Source organism: Tasmannia lanceolata, unplaced genomic scaffold (genome assembly GCF_043159265.1).
Source record: "Tasmannia lanceolata isolate RefF3 unplaced genomic scaffold, GAP_Taslan_0.1 ptg000003l, whole genome shotgun sequence".
Classification (NCBI taxonomy): Eukaryota; Viridiplantae; Streptophyta; class Magnoliopsida; order Canellales; family Winteraceae; genus Tasmannia; species Tasmannia lanceolata.
In genome coordinates this window covers 29,415,890-29,431,731 of record NW_027518680.1, presented here as the reverse complement: position 1 = coordinate 29,431,731, position 15,842 = coordinate 29,415,890, and the positions used below count along the sequence as shown (strand labels likewise).

The window sequence follows — 15,842 nt, the reverse complement described above, 5'->3', positions numbered from 1 at the left end:
GAATTCTGGTCCGAACTACGGATGGCTTGATCCCTAGCTGAGGGGTACGTAGGCAGCTCAGGCGTGCTGCTGGCACCCTGAGTTCAGTCACCATTTTTAGACACCATTTTTACACTCTTTCACCCTTTACACACCATTTTTGTAAATATTTCTCACCTTTCCTTCCGAACTACGGATGGCTTGATCCCTAGCTGAGGGGTACGTAGGCAGCTCAGGCGTGCTGCTGGCACCCTGAGTTCAGTCACCATTTTTACACCCTTTCACCATTTTCAGTCACCATTTTTGTAAATATTTCTCACAACTTTCACCATTTTTCATAACTTCAAAACCTCCAAAAAATACAAAAAAACTTCAAAACCTTTTCAAAAAGATCTTCCCCTAGAGTTAGGAGTCTGTCCTAGATATTTAGGGTGTTTTAGAGTTAGGAGTCGGTCTTGATTTGTATTGATGTGGTGTGTCCTGTCGTGTGAGTGTCCCTAGAGTTAGGAGGCCTCGAGTCGATCGGTCAGACACTTAGTCGAACCGATGGCTAGACTAGGAAGCATATAGTCAGCCCATGGTTTTCTTTATGTTGCACAGCCTAGATACACATAGGATGTAGGGCCCACCTGCATTAGCTTAAGGCTAAACAACCTGCATTAGTTAGGACATATAGAGAGTCGTAAAAATCACAATCCACTTGAATTTAAGCAATCGCACAAAAAGCTTTAAAAACTAGTCGAGTCTAGTTGATCGAGTCTAGGATAGCGGTCCTAGAGGTTTAGGCATTGTAGTTTAGCATAGGACACCGAACTACGTTGGCTCTGATTCTTCCCGAGGCCGGGATACGTAGTGCAGCTAGGATGGATGGCCATCCTGGTCCGAGTCAAGTATTGCATTAGAGTCTAGGGTTTGTCGTGTCGGGTCGTGTGTCGAGTCGTGTTGTGTTGTGTGTTTTGCTGTGTTTTCTTATTTTTATGTACAGATCCTATACCTTTAGCTGTAACATGCATGTGCTTGTCCACCAGAACTTAGACACCAATTAGGCATGGCACTCATAACCTAGCTATTCTTAGGCGACATATCTTTCATTTCTTGTGTGTGTGCTTCTTATTCATCTCCGAGACATGCATGATTAGCTAGACGTTATCTCGGAGATATTCGTTCTCATTTCGCATGATTTTCGCCCAAAACTCTTCAAAATTAATAATAAATGGCATAAGAGACCAGGTGCTAGCACTTGGGCGAATTGGGGGCGCCTAATCCCTTCCCCATTCGTCATCAGGCACGAACCCTTTGTATCTCTGGTTATCTGTTGCGACAGAGCACAGCATGGGATCCAGGGCCCACTTCCTTGGATGGCGACTCTTTCTTTGCTTAAGGTGCGTCTCGAATCCGGGCTAGTTCCCGAATCGAGAGGTATCTCACTTTACATCGCCGCTCATGCTGTGAGGGGCACTCTTTCGAGGGTTCCTTGGTGGGGCTCTCCTTCACGTGGATGATCTAGAGACTCGCGCGGGGGCCCGTCCCCTCACGCCCGTCCCGGATCTGGTTCCACACGCACTAAACGTGCGTTTCAGTTCGCATCGATGTTCCAGAACCGAAAGATTGTTCGAAAAAAGTGGTAGATAGCCGAAAAAAGTGACAGGGGTGCAACACGAGGACTTCCCATGAGGTCACCCATCCTAGTACTACTCTCGCCCAAGCACGCTTAACTTCGGAGTTCTGATGGGATCCAGTGCATTTGTGCTGGTATGATCGCACCCAGCATGCCTTTCCATTGTCAAAGTAATAAAGAGTTTCCACTCGCATTGTCGTACGAAGTCCGTTTAAATGAAAGTGCGAAAAAATCCTGCTAGATGACACCGGATGGACGATCCGAGCATGTCGGGAAGCCGAATGACCGCCAAGGCTGTCATCGCGCGATGAATCTTCCCGAGTACCCCCGAATCAATATAAGAATCGCCACGATCTGACGGGCGGATCAAAAGTTATCGTCGGAACGATATTTGTGCACCAAGGGTAGCTCACGGCCAGTAAACACCTTCCGACCGGATTCATGACTCGCATCCACTAGTACACTCATCTGCTATAGCCTGTACGTCACTGAATCTAAACAAACCCCCGCTATAATTTGACGGTAAATGAAATGTCAGAACGAATTCCGTTTATCGAATCAAACGACACTATCACCCCGCCATAATAAAGACCGGACGTCTTTGAATTCACCATCCGGAAGAAAATAAAAAGATCCGAACCGAAACGTAGGAGGCGACGCACTAAACGTGCGTTTCAGTTCGCATCGATGTTCCAGAACCGAAAGATTGTTCGAAAAAAGTGGTAGATAGCCGAAAAAAGTGACAGGGGTGCAACACGAGGACTTCCCAGGAGGTCACCCATCCTAGTACTACTCTCGCCCAAGCACGCTTAACTTCGGAGTTCTGATGGGATCCAGTGCATTTGTGCTGGTATGATCGCACCCAGCATGCCTTTCCATTGTCAAAGTAATAAAGAGTTTCCACTCGCATTGTCGTACGAAGTCCGTTTAAATGAAAGTGCGAAAAAATCCTGCTAGATGACACCGGATGGACGATCCGAGCATGTCGGGAAGCCGGATGACTGCCAGGGCTGTCATCGCGCGATGAATCTTCCCGAGTACCCCCGAATCAATATAAGAATCGCGACGATCTGACGGGCGGATCAAAAGTTATCGTCGGAACGATATTTGTGCACCAAGGGTAGCTCACGGCCAGTAAACACCTTCCGACCGGATTCATGACTCGCATCCACTAGTACACTCATCTGCTATAGCCTGTACGTCACTGAATCTAAACAAACCCCCGCTATAATTTGACGGCAAATGAAATGTCAGAACGAATTCCGTTTATCGAATCAAACGACACTATCACCCCGCCATAATAAAGACCGGACGTCTTTGAATTCACCATCCGGAAGAAAATAATAAGATCCGAACCGAAACGTAGGAGGCGACGCACTAAACGTGCGTTTCAGTTCGCATCAATGTTCCAGAACCGAAAGATTGTTCGAAAAAAGTGGTAGATAGCCGAAAAAAGTGACAGGGGTGCAACACGAGGACTTCCCAGGAGGTCACCCATCCTAGTACTACTCTCGCCCAAGCACGCTTAACTTCGGAGTTCTGATGGGATCCAGTGCATTTGTGCTGGTATGATCGCACCCAGCATGCCTCTCCATTGTCAAAGTAATAAAGAGTTTCCACTCGCATTGTCGTACGAAGTCCGTTTAAATGAAAGTGCGAAAAAATCCTGCTAGATGACACCGGATGGACGATCCGAGCATGTCGGGAAGCCGGATGACCGCCAGAGCTGTCATCGCGCGATGGATCTTCCCGAGTACCCCCGAATCAATATAAGAATCGCCACGATCTGACGGGCGGATCAAAAGTTATCGTCGGAACGATATTTGTGCACCAAGGGTAGCTCACGGCCAGTAAACACCTTCCGACCGGATTCATGACTCGCATCCACTAGTACACTCATCCGCTATAGCCTTTACGTCACTGAATCTAAACAAACCCCCGCTATAATTTGACTGCAAATGAAATGTCAGAACGAATTCCGTTTATCGAATCAAACGACACTATCACCCCGCCATAATAAAGACCGGACGTGTTTGAATTCACCATCCGAAAGAAAATAAAAAGATCCGAACCGAAACGTAGGAGGCGACGCACTAAACGTGCGTTTCAGTTCGCATCGATGTTCCAGAACCGAAAGATTGTTCGAAAAAAGTGGTAGATAGCCGAAAAAAGTGACAGGGGTGCAACACGAGGACTTCCCAGGAGGTCACCCATCCTAGTACTACTCTCGCCCAAGCACGCTTAACTTCGGAGTTCTGATGGGATCCAGTGCATTTGTGCTGGTATGATCGCACCCAGCATGCCTCTCCATTGTCAAAGTAATTAAGAGTTTCCACTCGCATTGTCGTACGAAGTCCGTTTAAATGAAAGTGCGAAAAAATCCTGCTAGATGACACCGGATGGACGATCCGAGCATGTCGGGAAGCCGGATGACCGCCAGGGCTGTCATCGCGCGATGGATCTTCCCGAGTACCCCCGAATCAATATAAGAATCGCGACGATCTGACGGGCGGATCAAAAGTTATCGTCGGAACGATATTTGTGCACCAAGGGTAGCTCACGGCCAGTAAACACCTTCCGACCGGATTCATGACTCGCATCCACTAGTACACTCATCCGCTATAGCCTGTACGTCACTGAATCTAAACAAACCCCCGCTATAATTTGACCGCAAATGAAATGTCAGAACGAATTCCGTTTATCGAATCAAACGACACTATCACCTCGCCATAATAAAGACCGGACGTCTTTGAATTCACCATCCGGAAGAAAATAAAAAGATCCGAACCGAAACGTAGGAGGCGACGCACTAAACGTGCGTTTCAGTTCGCATCGATGTTCCAGAACCGAAAGATTGTTCGAAAAAAGTGGTAGATAGCCGAAAAAAGTGACAGGGGTGCAACACGAGGACTTCCCAGGAGGTCACCCATCCTAGTACTACTCTCGCCCAAGCACGCTTAACTTCGGAGTTCTGATGGGATCCAGTGCATTTGTGCTGGTATGATCGCACCCAGCATGCCTCTCCATTGTCAAAGTAATAAAGAGTTTCCACTCGCATTGTCGTACGAAGTCCGTTTAAATGAAAGTGCGAAAAAATCCTGCTAGATGACACCGGATGGACGATCCGAGCATGTCGGGAAGCCGGATGACCGCCAGGGCTGTCATCGCGCGATGAATCTTCCCGAGTACCCCCGAATCAATATAAGAATCGCCACGATCTGACGGGCGGATCAAAAGTTATCGTCGGAACGATATTTGTGCACCAAGGGTAGCTCACGGCCAGTAAACACCTTCCGACCGGATTCATGACTCGCATCCACTAGTACACTCATCCGCTATAGCCTGTACGTCACTGAATCTAAACAAACCCCCGCTATAATTTGACCGCAAATGAAATGTCAGAACGAATTCCGTTTATCGAATCAAACGACACTATCACCCCGCCATAATAAAGACCGGACGTGTTTGAATTCACCATCCGAAAGAAAATAAAAAGATCCGAACCGAAACGTAGGAGGCGACGCACTAAACGTGCGTTTCAGTTCGCATCGATGTTACAGAACCGAAAGATTGTTCGAAAAAAGTGGTAGATAGCCGAAAAAAGTGACAGGGGTGCAACACGAGGACTTCCCAGGAGGTCACCCATCCTAGTACTACTCTCGCCCAAGCACGCTTAACTTCGGAGTTCTGATGGGATCCAGTGCATTTGTGCTGGTATGATCGCACCCAGCATGCCTCTCCATTGTCAAAGTAATTAAGAGTTTCCACTCGCATTGTCGTACGAAGTCCGTTTAAATGAAAGTGCGAAAAAATCTTGCTAGATGACACCGGATGGACGATCCGAGCATGTCGGGAAGCCGGATGACCGCCAGGGCTGTCATCGCGCGATGGATCTTCCCGAGTACCCCCGAATCAATATAAGAATCGCCACGATCTGACGGGCGGATCAAAAGTTATCGTCGGAACGATATTTGTGCACCAAGGGTAGCTCACGGCCAGTAAACACCTTCCGACCGGATTCATGACTCGCATCCACTAGTACACTCATCCGCTATAGCCTGTACGTCACTGAATCTAAACAAACCCCCGCTATAATTTGACCGCAAATGAAATGTCAGAACGAATTCCGTTTATCGAATCAAACGACACTATCACCCCGCCATAATAAAGACCGGACGTGTTTGAATTCACCATCCGGAAGAAAATAGAAAGATCCGAACCGAAACGTAGGAGGCGACGCACTAAACGTGCGTTTCAGTTCGCATCGATGTTCCAGAACCGAAAGATTGTTCGAAAAAAGTGGTAGATAGCCGAAAAAAGTGACAGGGGTGCAACACGAGGACTTCCCAGGAGGTCACCCATCCTAGTACTACTCTCGCCCAAGCACGCTTAACTTCGGAGTTCTGATGGGATCCAGTGCATTTGTGCTGGTATGATCGCACCCAGCATGCCTCTCCATTGTCAAAGTAATAAAGAGTTTCCACTCGCATTGTCGTACGAAGTCCGTTTAAATGAAAGTGCGAAAAAATCCTGCTAGATGACACCGGATGGACGATCCGAGCATGTCGGGAAGCCGGATGACTGCCAGGGCTGTCATCGCGCGATGAATCTTCCCGAGTACCCCCGAATCAATATAAGAATCGCCACGATCTGACGGGCGGATCAAAAGTTATCGTCGGAACGATATTTGTGCACCAAGGGTAGCTCACGGCCAGTAAACACCTTCCGACCGGATTCATGACTCGCATCCACTAGTACACTCATCCGCTATAGCCTGTACGTCACTGAATCTAAACAAACCCCCGCTATAATTTGACTGCAAATGAAATGTCAGAACGAATTCCGTTTATCGAATCAAACGACACTATCACCCCGCCATAATAAAGACCGGACGTCTTTGAATTCACCATCTGGAAGAAAATAAAAAGATCCGAACCGAAACGTAGGAGGCGACGCACTAAACGTGCGTTTCAGTTCGCATCGATGTTCCAGAACCGAAAGATTGTTCGAAAAAAGTGGTAGATAGCCGAAAAAAGTGACAGGGGTGCAACACGAGGACTTCCCATGAGGTCACCCATCCTAGTACTACTCTCGCCCAAGCACGCTTAACTTCGGAGTTCTGATGGGATCCAGTGCATTTGTGCTGGTATGATCGCACCCAGCATGCCTTTCCATTGTCAAAGTAATAAAGAGTTTCCACTCGCATTGTCGTACGAAGTCCGTTTAAATGAAAGTGCGAAAAAATCCTGCTAGATGACACCGGATGGACGATCCGAGCATGTCGGGAAGCCGAATGACCGCCAAGGCTGTCATCGCGCGATGAATCTTCCCGAGTACCCCCGAATCAATATAAGAATCGCCACGATCTGACGGGCGGATCAAAAGTTATCGTCGGAACGATATTTGTGCACCAAGGGTAGCTCACGGCCAGTAAACACCTTCCGACCGGATTCATGACTCGCATCCACTAGTACACTCATCTGCTATAGCCTGTACGTCACTGAATCTAAACAAACCCCCGCTATAATTTGACGGTAAATGAAATGTCAGAACGAATTCCGTTTATCGAAACAAACGACACTATCACCCCGCCATAATAAAGACCGGACGTCTTTGAATTCACCATCCGGAAGAAAATAAAAAGATCCGAACCGAAACGTAGGAGGCGACGCACTAAACGTGCGTTTCAGTTCGCATCGATGTTCCAGAACCGAAAGATTGTTCGAAAAAAGTGGTAGATAGCCGAAAAAAGTGACAGGGGTGCAACACGAGGACTTCCCAGGAGGTCACCCATCCTAGTACTACTCTCGCCCAAGCACGCTTAACTTCGGAGTTCTGATGGGATCCAGTGCATTTGTGCTGGTATGATCGCACCCAGCATGCCTCTCCATTGTCAAAGTAATTAAGAGTTTCCACTCGCATTGTCGAACGAAGTCCGTTTAAATGAAAGTGCGAAAAAATCCTGCTAGATGACACCGGATGGACGATCCGAGCATGTCGGGAAGCCGGATGACCGCCAGGGCTGTCATCGCGCGATGGATCTTCCCGAGTACCCCCGAATCAATATAAGAATCGCCACGATCTGACGGGCGGATCAAAAGTTATCGTCGGAACGATATTTGTGCACCAAGGGTAGCTCACGGCCAGTAAACACCTTCCGACCGGATTCATGACTCGCATCCACTAGTACACTCATCCGCTATAGCCTGTACGTCACTGAATCTAAACAAACCCCCGCTATAATTTGACCGCAAATGAAATGTCAGAACGAATTCCGTTTATCGAATCAAACGACACTATCACCTCGCCATAATAAAGACCGGACGTGTTTGAATTTACCATCCGGAAGAAAATAAAAAGATCCGAACCGAAACGTAGGAGGCGACGCACTAAACGTGCGTTTCAGTTCGCATCGATGTTCCAGAACCGAAAGATTGTTCGAAAAAAGTGGTAGATAGCCGAAAAAAGTGACAGGGGTGCAACACGAGGACTTCCCAGGAGGTCACCCATCCTAGTACTACTCTCGCCCAAGCACGCTTAACTTCGGAGTTCTGATGGGATCCAGTGCATTTGTGCTGGTATGATCGCAGCCAGCATGCCTTTCCATTGTCAAAGTAATAAAGAGTTTCCACTCGCATTGTCGTACGAAGTCCGTTTAAATGAAAGTGCGAAAAAATCCTGCTAGATTACACCGGATGGACGATCCGAGAATGTCGGGAAGCCGGATGACCGCCAGGGCTGTCATCGCGCGATTAATCTTCCCGAGTAGCCCCCAATCAATATAAGAATCGCTACGATCTGACGGGCGGATCAAAAGTTATCGTCGGAACGATATTTGTGCACCAAGGGTAGCTCACGGCCAGTAAACACCTTCCGACCGGATTCATGACTCGCATCCACTAGTACACTCATCCGCTATAGCCTGTACGTCACTGAATCTAAACAAACCCCCGCTATAATTTGACCGCAAATGAAATGTCAGAACGAATTCCGTTTATCGAATCAAACGACACTATCACCCCGCCATAATAAAGACCGGACGTGTTTGAATTCACCATCCGGAAGAAAATAGAAAGATCCGAACCGAAACGTAGGAGGCGACGCACTAAACGTGCGTTTCAGTTCGCATCGATGTTCCAGAACCGAAAGATTGTTCGAAAAAAGTGGTAGATAGCCGAAAAAAGTGACAGGGGTGCAACACGAGGACTTCCCAGGAGGTCACCCATCCTAGTACTACTCTCGCCCAAGCACGCTTAACTTCGGAGTTCTGATGGGATCCAGTGCATTTGTGCTGGTATGATCGCACCCAGCATGCCTCTCCATTGTCAAAGTAATAAAGAGTTTCCACTCGCATTGTCGTACGAAGTCCGTTTAAATGAAAGTGCGAAAAAATCCTGCTAGATGACACCGGATGGACGATCCGAGCATGTCGGGAAGCCGGATGACTGCCAGGGCTGTCATCGCGCGATGAATCTTCCCGAGTACCCCCGAATCAATATAAGAATCGCCACGATCTGACGGGCGGATCAAAAGTTATCGTCGGAACGATATTTGTGCACCAAGGGTAGCTCACGGCCAGTAAACACCTTCCGACCGGATTCATGACTCGCATCCACTAGTACACTCATCCGCTATAGCCTGTACGTCACTGAATCTAAACAAACCCCCGCTATAATTTGACCGCAAATGAAATGTCAGAACGAATTCCGTTTATCGAATCAAACGACACTATCACCTCGCCATAATAAAGACCGGACGTGTTTGAATTTACCATCCGGAAGAAAATAAAAAGATCCGAACCGAAACGTAGGAGGCGACGCACTAAACGTGCGTTTCAGTTCGCATCGATGTTCCAGAACCGAAAGATTGTTCGAAAAAAGTGGTAGATAGCCGAAAAAAGTGACAGGGGTGCAACACGAGGACTTCCCAGGAGGTCACCCATCCTAGTACTACTCTCGCCCAAGCACGCTTAACTTCGGAGTTCTGATGGGATCCAGTGCATTTGTGCTGGTATGATCGCAGCCAGCATGCCTTTCCATTGTCAAAGTAATAAAGAGTTTCCACTCGCATTGTCGTACGAAGTCCGTTTAAATGAAAGTGCGAAAAAATCCTGCTAGATTACACCGGATGGACGATCCGAGAATGTCGGGAAGCCGGATGACCGCCAGGGCTGTCATCGCGCGATTAATCTTCCCGAGTAGCCCCCAATCAATATAAGAATCGCTACGATCTGACGGGCGGATCAAAAGTTATCGTCGGAACGATATTTGTGCACCAAGGGTAGCTCACGGCCAGTAAACACCTTCCGACCGGATTCATGACTCGCATCCACTAGTACACTCATCCGCTATAGCCTGTACGTCACTGAATCTAAACAAACCCCCGCTATAATTTGACCGCAAATGAAATGTCAGAACGAATTCCGTTTATCGAATCAAACGACACTATCACCCCGCCATAATAAAGACCGGACGTGTTTGAATTCACCATCCGGAAGAAAATAGAAAGATCCGAACCGAAACGTAGGAGGCGACGCACTAAACGTGCGTTTCAGTTCGCATCGATGTTCCAGAACCGAAAGATTGTTCGAAAAAAGTGGTAGATAGCCGAAAAAAGTGACAGGGGTGCAACACGAGGACTTCCCAGGAGGTCACCCATCCTAGTACTACTCTCGCCCAAGCACGCTTAACTTCGGAGTTCTGATGGGATCCAGTGCATTTGTGCTGGTATGATCGCACCCAGCATGCCTCTCCATTGTCAAAGTAATAAAGAGTTTCCACTCGCATTGTCGTACGAAGTCCGTTTAAATGAAAGTGCGAAAAAATCCTGCTAGATGACACCGGATGGACGATCCGAGCATGTCGGGAAGCCGGATGACTGCCAGGGCTGTCATCGCGCGATGAATCTTCCCGAGTACCCCCGAATCAATATAAGAATCGCCACGATCTGACGGGCGGATCAAAAGTTATCGTCGGAACGATATTTGTGCACCAAGGGTAGCTCACGGCCAGTAAACACCTTCCGACCGGATTCATGACTCGCATCCACTAGTACACTCATCCGCTATAGCCTGTACGTCACTGAATCTAAACAAACCCCCGCTATAATTTGACTGCAAATGAAATGTCAGAACGAATTCCGTTTATCGAATCAAACGACACTATCACCCCGCCATAATAAAGACCGGACGTCTTTGAATTCACCATCTGGAAGAAAATAAAAAGATCCGAACCGAAACGTAGGAGGCGACGCACTAAACGTGCGTTTCAGTTCGCATCGATGTTCCAGAACCGAAAGATTGTTCGAAAAAAGTGGTAGATAGCCGAAAAAAGTGACAGGGGTGCAACACGAGGACTTCCCATGAGGTCACCCATCCTAGTACTACTCTCGCCCAAGCACGCTTAACTTCGGAGTTCTGATGGGATCCAGTGCATTTGTGCTGGTATGATCGCACCCAGCATGCCTTTCCATTGTCAAAGTAATAAAGAGTTTCCACTCGCATTGTCGTACGAAGTCCGTTTAAATGAAAGTGCGAAAAAATCCTGCTAGATGACACCGGATGGACGATCCGAGCATGTCGGGAAGCCGAATGACCGCCAAGGCTGTCATCGCGCGATGAATCTTCCCGAGTACCCCCGAATCAATATAAGAATCGCCACGATCTGACGGGCGGATCAAAAGTTATCGTCGGAACGATATTTGTGCACCAAGGGTAGCTCACGGCCAGTAAACACCTTCCGACCGGATTCATGACTCGCATCCACTAGTACACTCATCTGCTATAGCCTGTACGTCACTGAATCTAAACAAACCCCCGCTATAATTTGACGGTAAATGAAATGTCAGAACGAATTCTGTTTATCGAATCAAACGACACTATCACCCCGCCATAATAAAGACCGGACGTCTTTGAATTCACCATCCGGAAGAAAATAAAAAGATCCGAACCGAAACGTAGGAGGCGACGCACTAAACGTGCGTTTCAGTTCGCATCGATGTTCCAGAACCGAAAGATTGTTCGAAAAAAGTGGTAGATAGCCGAAAAAAGTGACAGGGGTGCAACACGAGGACTTCCCAGGAGGTCACCCATCCTAGTACTACTCTCGCCCAAGCACGCTTAACTTCGGAGTTCTGATGGGATCCAGTGCATTTGTGCTGGTATGATCGCACCCAGCATGCCTCTCCATTGTCAAAGTAATTAAGAGTTTCCACTCGCATTGTCGAACGAAGTCCGTTTAAATGAAAGTGCGAAAAAATCCTGCTAGATGACACCGGATGGACGATCCGAGCATGTCGGGAAGCCGGATGACCGCCAGGGCTGTCATCGCGCGATGGATCTTCCCGAGTACCCCCGAATCAATATAAGAATCGCCACGATCTGACGGGCGGATCAAAAGTTATCGTCGGAACGATATTTGTGCACCAAGGGTAGCTCACGGCCAGTAAACACCTTCCGACCGGATTCATGACTCGCATCCACTAGTACACTCATCCGCTATAGCCTGTACGTCACTGAATCTAAACAAACCCCCGCTATAATTTGACCGCAAATGAAATGTCAGAACGAATTCCGTTTATCGAATCAAACGACACTATCACCTCGCCATAATAAAGACCGGACGTGTTTGAATTTACCATCCGGAAGAAAATAAAAAGATCCGAACCGAAACGTAGGAGGCGACGCACTAAACGTGCGTTTCAGTTCGCATCGATGTTCCAGAACCGAAAGATTGTTCGAAAAAAGTGGTAGATAGCCCAAAAAAGTGACAGGGGTGCAACACGAGGACTTCCCAGGAGGTCACCCATCCTAGTACTACTCTCGCCCAAGCACGCTTAACTTCGAAGTTCTGATGGGATCCAGTGCATTTGTGCTGGTATGATCGCAGCCAGCATGCCTTTCCATTGTCAAAGTAATAAAGAGTTTCCACTCGCATTGTCGTACGAAGTCCGTTTAAATGAAAGTGCGAAAAAATCCTGCTAGATTACACCGGATGGACGATCCGAGCATGTCGGGAAGCCGGATGACCGCCAGGGCTGTCATCGCGCGATGGATCTTCCCGAGTACCCCCGAATCAATATAAGAATCGCCACGATCTGACGGGCGGATCAAAAGTTATCGTCGGAACGATATTTGTGCACCAAGGGTAGCTCACGGCCAGTAAACACCTTCCGACCGGATTCATGACTCGCATCCTCTAGTACACTCATCCGCTATAGCCTGTACGTCACTGAATCTAAACAAACCCCCGCTATAATTTGACCGCAAATGAAATGTCAGAACGAATTCCGTTTATCGAATCAAACGACACTATCACCCCGCCATAATAAAGACCGGACGTGTTTGAATTTACCATCCGGAAGAAAATAAAAAGATCCGAACCGAAACGTAGGAGGCGACGCACTAAACGTGCGTTTCAGTTCGCATCGATGTTCCAGAACCGAAAGATTGTTCGAAAAAAGTGGTAGATAGCCGAAAAAAGTGACAGGGGTGCAACACGAGGACTTCCCAGGAGGTCACCCATCCTAGTACTACTCTCGCCCAAGCACGCTTAACTTCGGAGTTCTGATGGGATCCAGTGCATTTGTGCTGGTATGATCGCACCCAGCATGCCTCTCCATTGTCAAAGTAATAAAGAGTTTCCACTCGCATTGTCGTACGAAGTCCGTTTAAATGAAAGTGCGAAAAAATCCTGCTAGATGACACCGGATGGACGATCCGAGCATGTCGGGAAGCCGGATGACCGCCAGGGCTGTCATCGCGCGATGAATCTTCCCGAGTACCCCCGAATCAATATAAGAATCGCCACGATCTGACGGGCGGATCAAAAGTTATCGTCGGAACGATATTTGTGCACCAAGGGTAGCTCACGGCCAGTAAACACCTTCCGACCGGATTCATGACTCGCATCCACTAGTACACTCATCCGCTATAGCCTGTACGTCACTGAATCTAAACAAACCCCCGCTATAATTTGACCGCAAATGAAATGTCAGAACGAATTCCGTTTATCGAATCAAACGACACTATCACCCCGCCATAATAAAGACCGGACGTGTTTGAATTCACCATCCGGAAGAAAATAAAAAGATCCGAACCGAAACGGAGGAGGCGACGCACTAAACGTGCGTTTCAGTTCGCATCGATGTTCCAGAACCGAAAGATTGTTCGAAAAAAGTGGTAGATAGCCGAAAAAAGTGACAGGGGTGCAACACGAGGACTTCCCAGGAGGTCACCCATCCTAGTACTACTCTCGCCCAAGCACGCTTAACTTCGGAGTTCTGATGGGATCCAGTGCATTTGTGCTGGTATGATCGCACCCAGCATGCCTCTCCATTGTCAAAGTAATAAAGAGTTTCCACTCGCATTGTCGTACGAAGTCCGTTTAAATGAAAGTGCGAAAAAATCCTGCTAGATGACACCGGATGGACGATCCGAGCATGTCGGGAAGCCGGATGACTGCCAGGGCTGTCATCGCGCGATGAATCTTCCCGAGTACCCCCGAATCAATATAAGAATCGCCACGATCTGACGGGCGGATCAAAAGTTATCGTCGGAACGATATTTGTGCACCAAGGGTAGCTCACGGCCAGTAAACACCTTCCGACCGGATTCATGACTCGCATCCACTAGTACACTCATCCGCTATAGCCTGTACGTCACTGAATCTAAACAAACCCCCGCTATAATTTGACTGCAAATGAAATGTCAGAACGAATTCCGTTTATCGAATCAAACGACACTATCACCCCGCCATAATAAAGACCGGACGTCTTTGAATTCACCATCTGGAAGAAAATAAAAAGATCCGAACCGAAACGTAGGAGGCGACGCACTAAACGTGCGTTTCAGTTCGCATCGATGTTCCAGAACCGAAAGATTGTTCGAAAAAAGTGGTAGATAGCCGAAAAAAGTGACAGGGGTGCAACACGAGGACTTCCCATGAGGTCACCCATCCTAGTACTACTCTCGCCCAAGCACGCTTAACTTCGGAGTTCTGATGGGATCCAGTGCATTTGTGCTGGTATGATCGCACCCAGCATGCCTTTCCATTGTCAAAGTAATAAAGAGTTTCCACTCGCATTGTCGTACGAAGTCCGTTTAAATGAAAGTGCGAAAAAATCCTGCTAGATGACACCGGATGGACGATCCGAGCATGTCGGGAAGCCGAATGACCGCCAGGGCTGTCATCGCGCGATGAATCTTCCCGAGTACCCCCGAATCAATATAAGAATCGCCACGATCTGACGGGCGGATCAAAAGTTATCGTCGGAACGATATTTGTGCACCAAGGGTAGCTCACGGCCAGTAAACACCTTCCGACCGGATTCATGACTCGCATCCACTAGTACACTCATCTGCTATAGCCTGTACGTCACTGAATCTAAACAAACCCCCGCTATAATTTGACGGTAAATGAAATGTCAGAACGAATTCCGTTTATCGAATCAAACGACACTATCACCCCGCCATAATAAAGACCGGACGTCTTTGAATTCACCATCCGGAAGAAAATAAAAAGATCCGAACCGAAACGTAGGAGGCGACGCACTAAACGTGCGTTTCAGTTCGCATCGATGTTCCAGAACCGAAAGATTGTTCGAAAAAAGTGGTAGATAGCCGAAAAAAGTGACAGGGGTGCAACACGAGGACTTCCCATGAGGTCACCCATCCTAGTACTACTCTCGCCCAAGCACGCTTAACTTCGGAGTTCTGATGGGATCCAGTGCATTTGTGCTGGTATGATCGCACCCAGCATGCCTTTCCATTGTCAAAGTAATAAAGAGTTTCCACTCGCATTGTCGTACGAAGTCCGTTTAAATGAAAGTGCGAAAAAATCCTGCTAGATGACACCGGATGGACGATCCGAGCATGTCGGGAAGCCGAATGACCGCCAGGGCTGTCATCGCGCGATGAATCTTCCCGAGTACCCCCGAATCAATATAAGAATCGCCACGATCTGACGGGCGGATCAAAAGTTATCGTCGGAACGATATTTGTGCACCAAGGGTAGCTCACGGCCAGTAAACACCTTCCGACCGGATTCATGACTCGCATCCACTAGTACACTCATCTGCTATAGCCTGTACGTCACTGAATCTAAACAAACCCCCGCTATAATTTGACTGCAAATGAAATGTCAGAACGAATTCCGTTTATCGAATCAAACGACACTATCACCCCGCCATAATAAAGACCGGACGTCTTTGAATTCACCATCCGGAAGAAAATAAAAAGATCCGAACC

The 15,842-nt window shown here is 47.9% G+C and overlaps 20 non-coding genes across 20 annotated transcripts; all 20 read right to left on the bottom strand.

The window, feature by feature from the left end:
- Positions 1-1,626: 1,626 nt before the first annotated feature.
- Positions 1,627-1,745, bottom strand: LOC143872987 (5S ribosomal RNA). Its single transcript, XR_013247710.1, has one exon. It is a non-coding gene; the product is annotated as a 5S ribosomal RNA (ribosomal RNA).
- Positions 1,746-2,342: 597 nt separating this feature from the next.
- Positions 2,343-2,461, bottom strand: LOC143870639 (5S ribosomal RNA). The gene has a single exon (XR_013245423.1). It is a non-coding gene; the product is annotated as a 5S ribosomal RNA (ribosomal RNA).
- A 597-nt stretch (positions 2,462-3,058) lies between these two features.
- Positions 3,059-3,177, bottom strand: LOC143870638 (5S ribosomal RNA). Its single transcript, XR_013245421.1, has one exon. It is a non-coding gene; the product is annotated as a 5S ribosomal RNA (ribosomal RNA).
- A 597-nt stretch (positions 3,178-3,774) lies between these two features.
- On the bottom strand, positions 3,775-3,893 carry LOC143870637 (5S ribosomal RNA). The gene has a single exon (XR_013245420.1). It is a non-coding gene; the product is annotated as a 5S ribosomal RNA (ribosomal RNA).
- Positions 3,894-4,490: 597 nt separating this feature from the next.
- Positions 4,491-4,609, bottom strand: LOC143870636 (5S ribosomal RNA). Its single transcript, XR_013245419.1, has one exon. It is a non-coding gene; the product is annotated as a 5S ribosomal RNA (ribosomal RNA).
- A 597-nt stretch (positions 4,610-5,206) lies between these two features.
- On the bottom strand, positions 5,207-5,325 carry LOC143870635 (5S ribosomal RNA). The gene has a single exon (XR_013245418.1). It is a non-coding gene; the product is annotated as a 5S ribosomal RNA (ribosomal RNA).
- Positions 5,326-5,922: 597 nt separating this feature from the next.
- LOC143870634 (5S ribosomal RNA) lies at positions 5,923-6,041 on the bottom strand. Its single transcript, XR_013245417.1, has one exon. It is a non-coding gene; the product is annotated as a 5S ribosomal RNA (ribosomal RNA).
- Positions 6,042-6,638: 597 nt separating this feature from the next.
- On the bottom strand, positions 6,639-6,757 carry LOC143872986 (5S ribosomal RNA). The gene has a single exon (XR_013247709.1). It is a non-coding gene; the product is annotated as a 5S ribosomal RNA (ribosomal RNA).
- A 597-nt stretch (positions 6,758-7,354) lies between these two features.
- Positions 7,355-7,473, bottom strand: LOC143870633 (5S ribosomal RNA). Its single transcript, XR_013245415.1, has one exon. It is a non-coding gene; the product is annotated as a 5S ribosomal RNA (ribosomal RNA).
- Positions 7,474-8,070: 597 nt separating this feature from the next.
- On the bottom strand, positions 8,071-8,189 carry LOC143873690 (5S ribosomal RNA). Its single transcript, XR_013248392.1, has one exon. It is a non-coding gene; the product is annotated as a 5S ribosomal RNA (ribosomal RNA).
- A 597-nt stretch (positions 8,190-8,786) lies between these two features.
- On the bottom strand, positions 8,787-8,905 carry LOC143870632 (5S ribosomal RNA). Its single transcript, XR_013245414.1, has one exon. It is a non-coding gene; the product is annotated as a 5S ribosomal RNA (ribosomal RNA).
- A 597-nt stretch (positions 8,906-9,502) lies between these two features.
- On the bottom strand, positions 9,503-9,621 carry LOC143873689 (5S ribosomal RNA). Its single transcript, XR_013248391.1, has one exon. It is a non-coding gene; the product is annotated as a 5S ribosomal RNA (ribosomal RNA).
- Positions 9,622-10,218: 597 nt separating this feature from the next.
- On the bottom strand, positions 10,219-10,337 carry LOC143870630 (5S ribosomal RNA). Its single transcript, XR_013245412.1, has one exon. It is a non-coding gene; the product is annotated as a 5S ribosomal RNA (ribosomal RNA).
- Positions 10,338-10,934: 597 nt separating this feature from the next.
- LOC143872985 (5S ribosomal RNA) lies at positions 10,935-11,053 on the bottom strand. Its single transcript, XR_013247708.1, has one exon. It is a non-coding gene; the product is annotated as a 5S ribosomal RNA (ribosomal RNA).
- A 597-nt stretch (positions 11,054-11,650) lies between these two features.
- LOC143870629 (5S ribosomal RNA) lies at positions 11,651-11,769 on the bottom strand. Its single transcript, XR_013245411.1, has one exon. It is a non-coding gene; the product is annotated as a 5S ribosomal RNA (ribosomal RNA).
- A 597-nt stretch (positions 11,770-12,366) lies between these two features.
- LOC143874562 (5S ribosomal RNA) lies at positions 12,367-12,485 on the bottom strand. The gene has a single exon (XR_013249238.1). It is a non-coding gene; the product is annotated as a 5S ribosomal RNA (ribosomal RNA).
- Positions 12,486-13,082: 597 nt separating this feature from the next.
- Positions 13,083-13,201, bottom strand: LOC143870628 (5S ribosomal RNA). The gene has a single exon (XR_013245409.1). It is a non-coding gene; the product is annotated as a 5S ribosomal RNA (ribosomal RNA).
- A 597-nt stretch (positions 13,202-13,798) lies between these two features.
- Positions 13,799-13,917, bottom strand: LOC143870627 (5S ribosomal RNA). Its single transcript, XR_013245408.1, has one exon. It is a non-coding gene; the product is annotated as a 5S ribosomal RNA (ribosomal RNA).
- Positions 13,918-14,514: 597 nt separating this feature from the next.
- LOC143872984 (5S ribosomal RNA) lies at positions 14,515-14,633 on the bottom strand. Its single transcript, XR_013247707.1, has one exon. It is a non-coding gene; the product is annotated as a 5S ribosomal RNA (ribosomal RNA).
- A 597-nt stretch (positions 14,634-15,230) lies between these two features.
- LOC143872983 (5S ribosomal RNA) lies at positions 15,231-15,349 on the bottom strand. Its single transcript, XR_013247706.1, has one exon. It is a non-coding gene; the product is annotated as a 5S ribosomal RNA (ribosomal RNA).
- Positions 15,350-15,842: the final 493 nt, after the last annotated feature.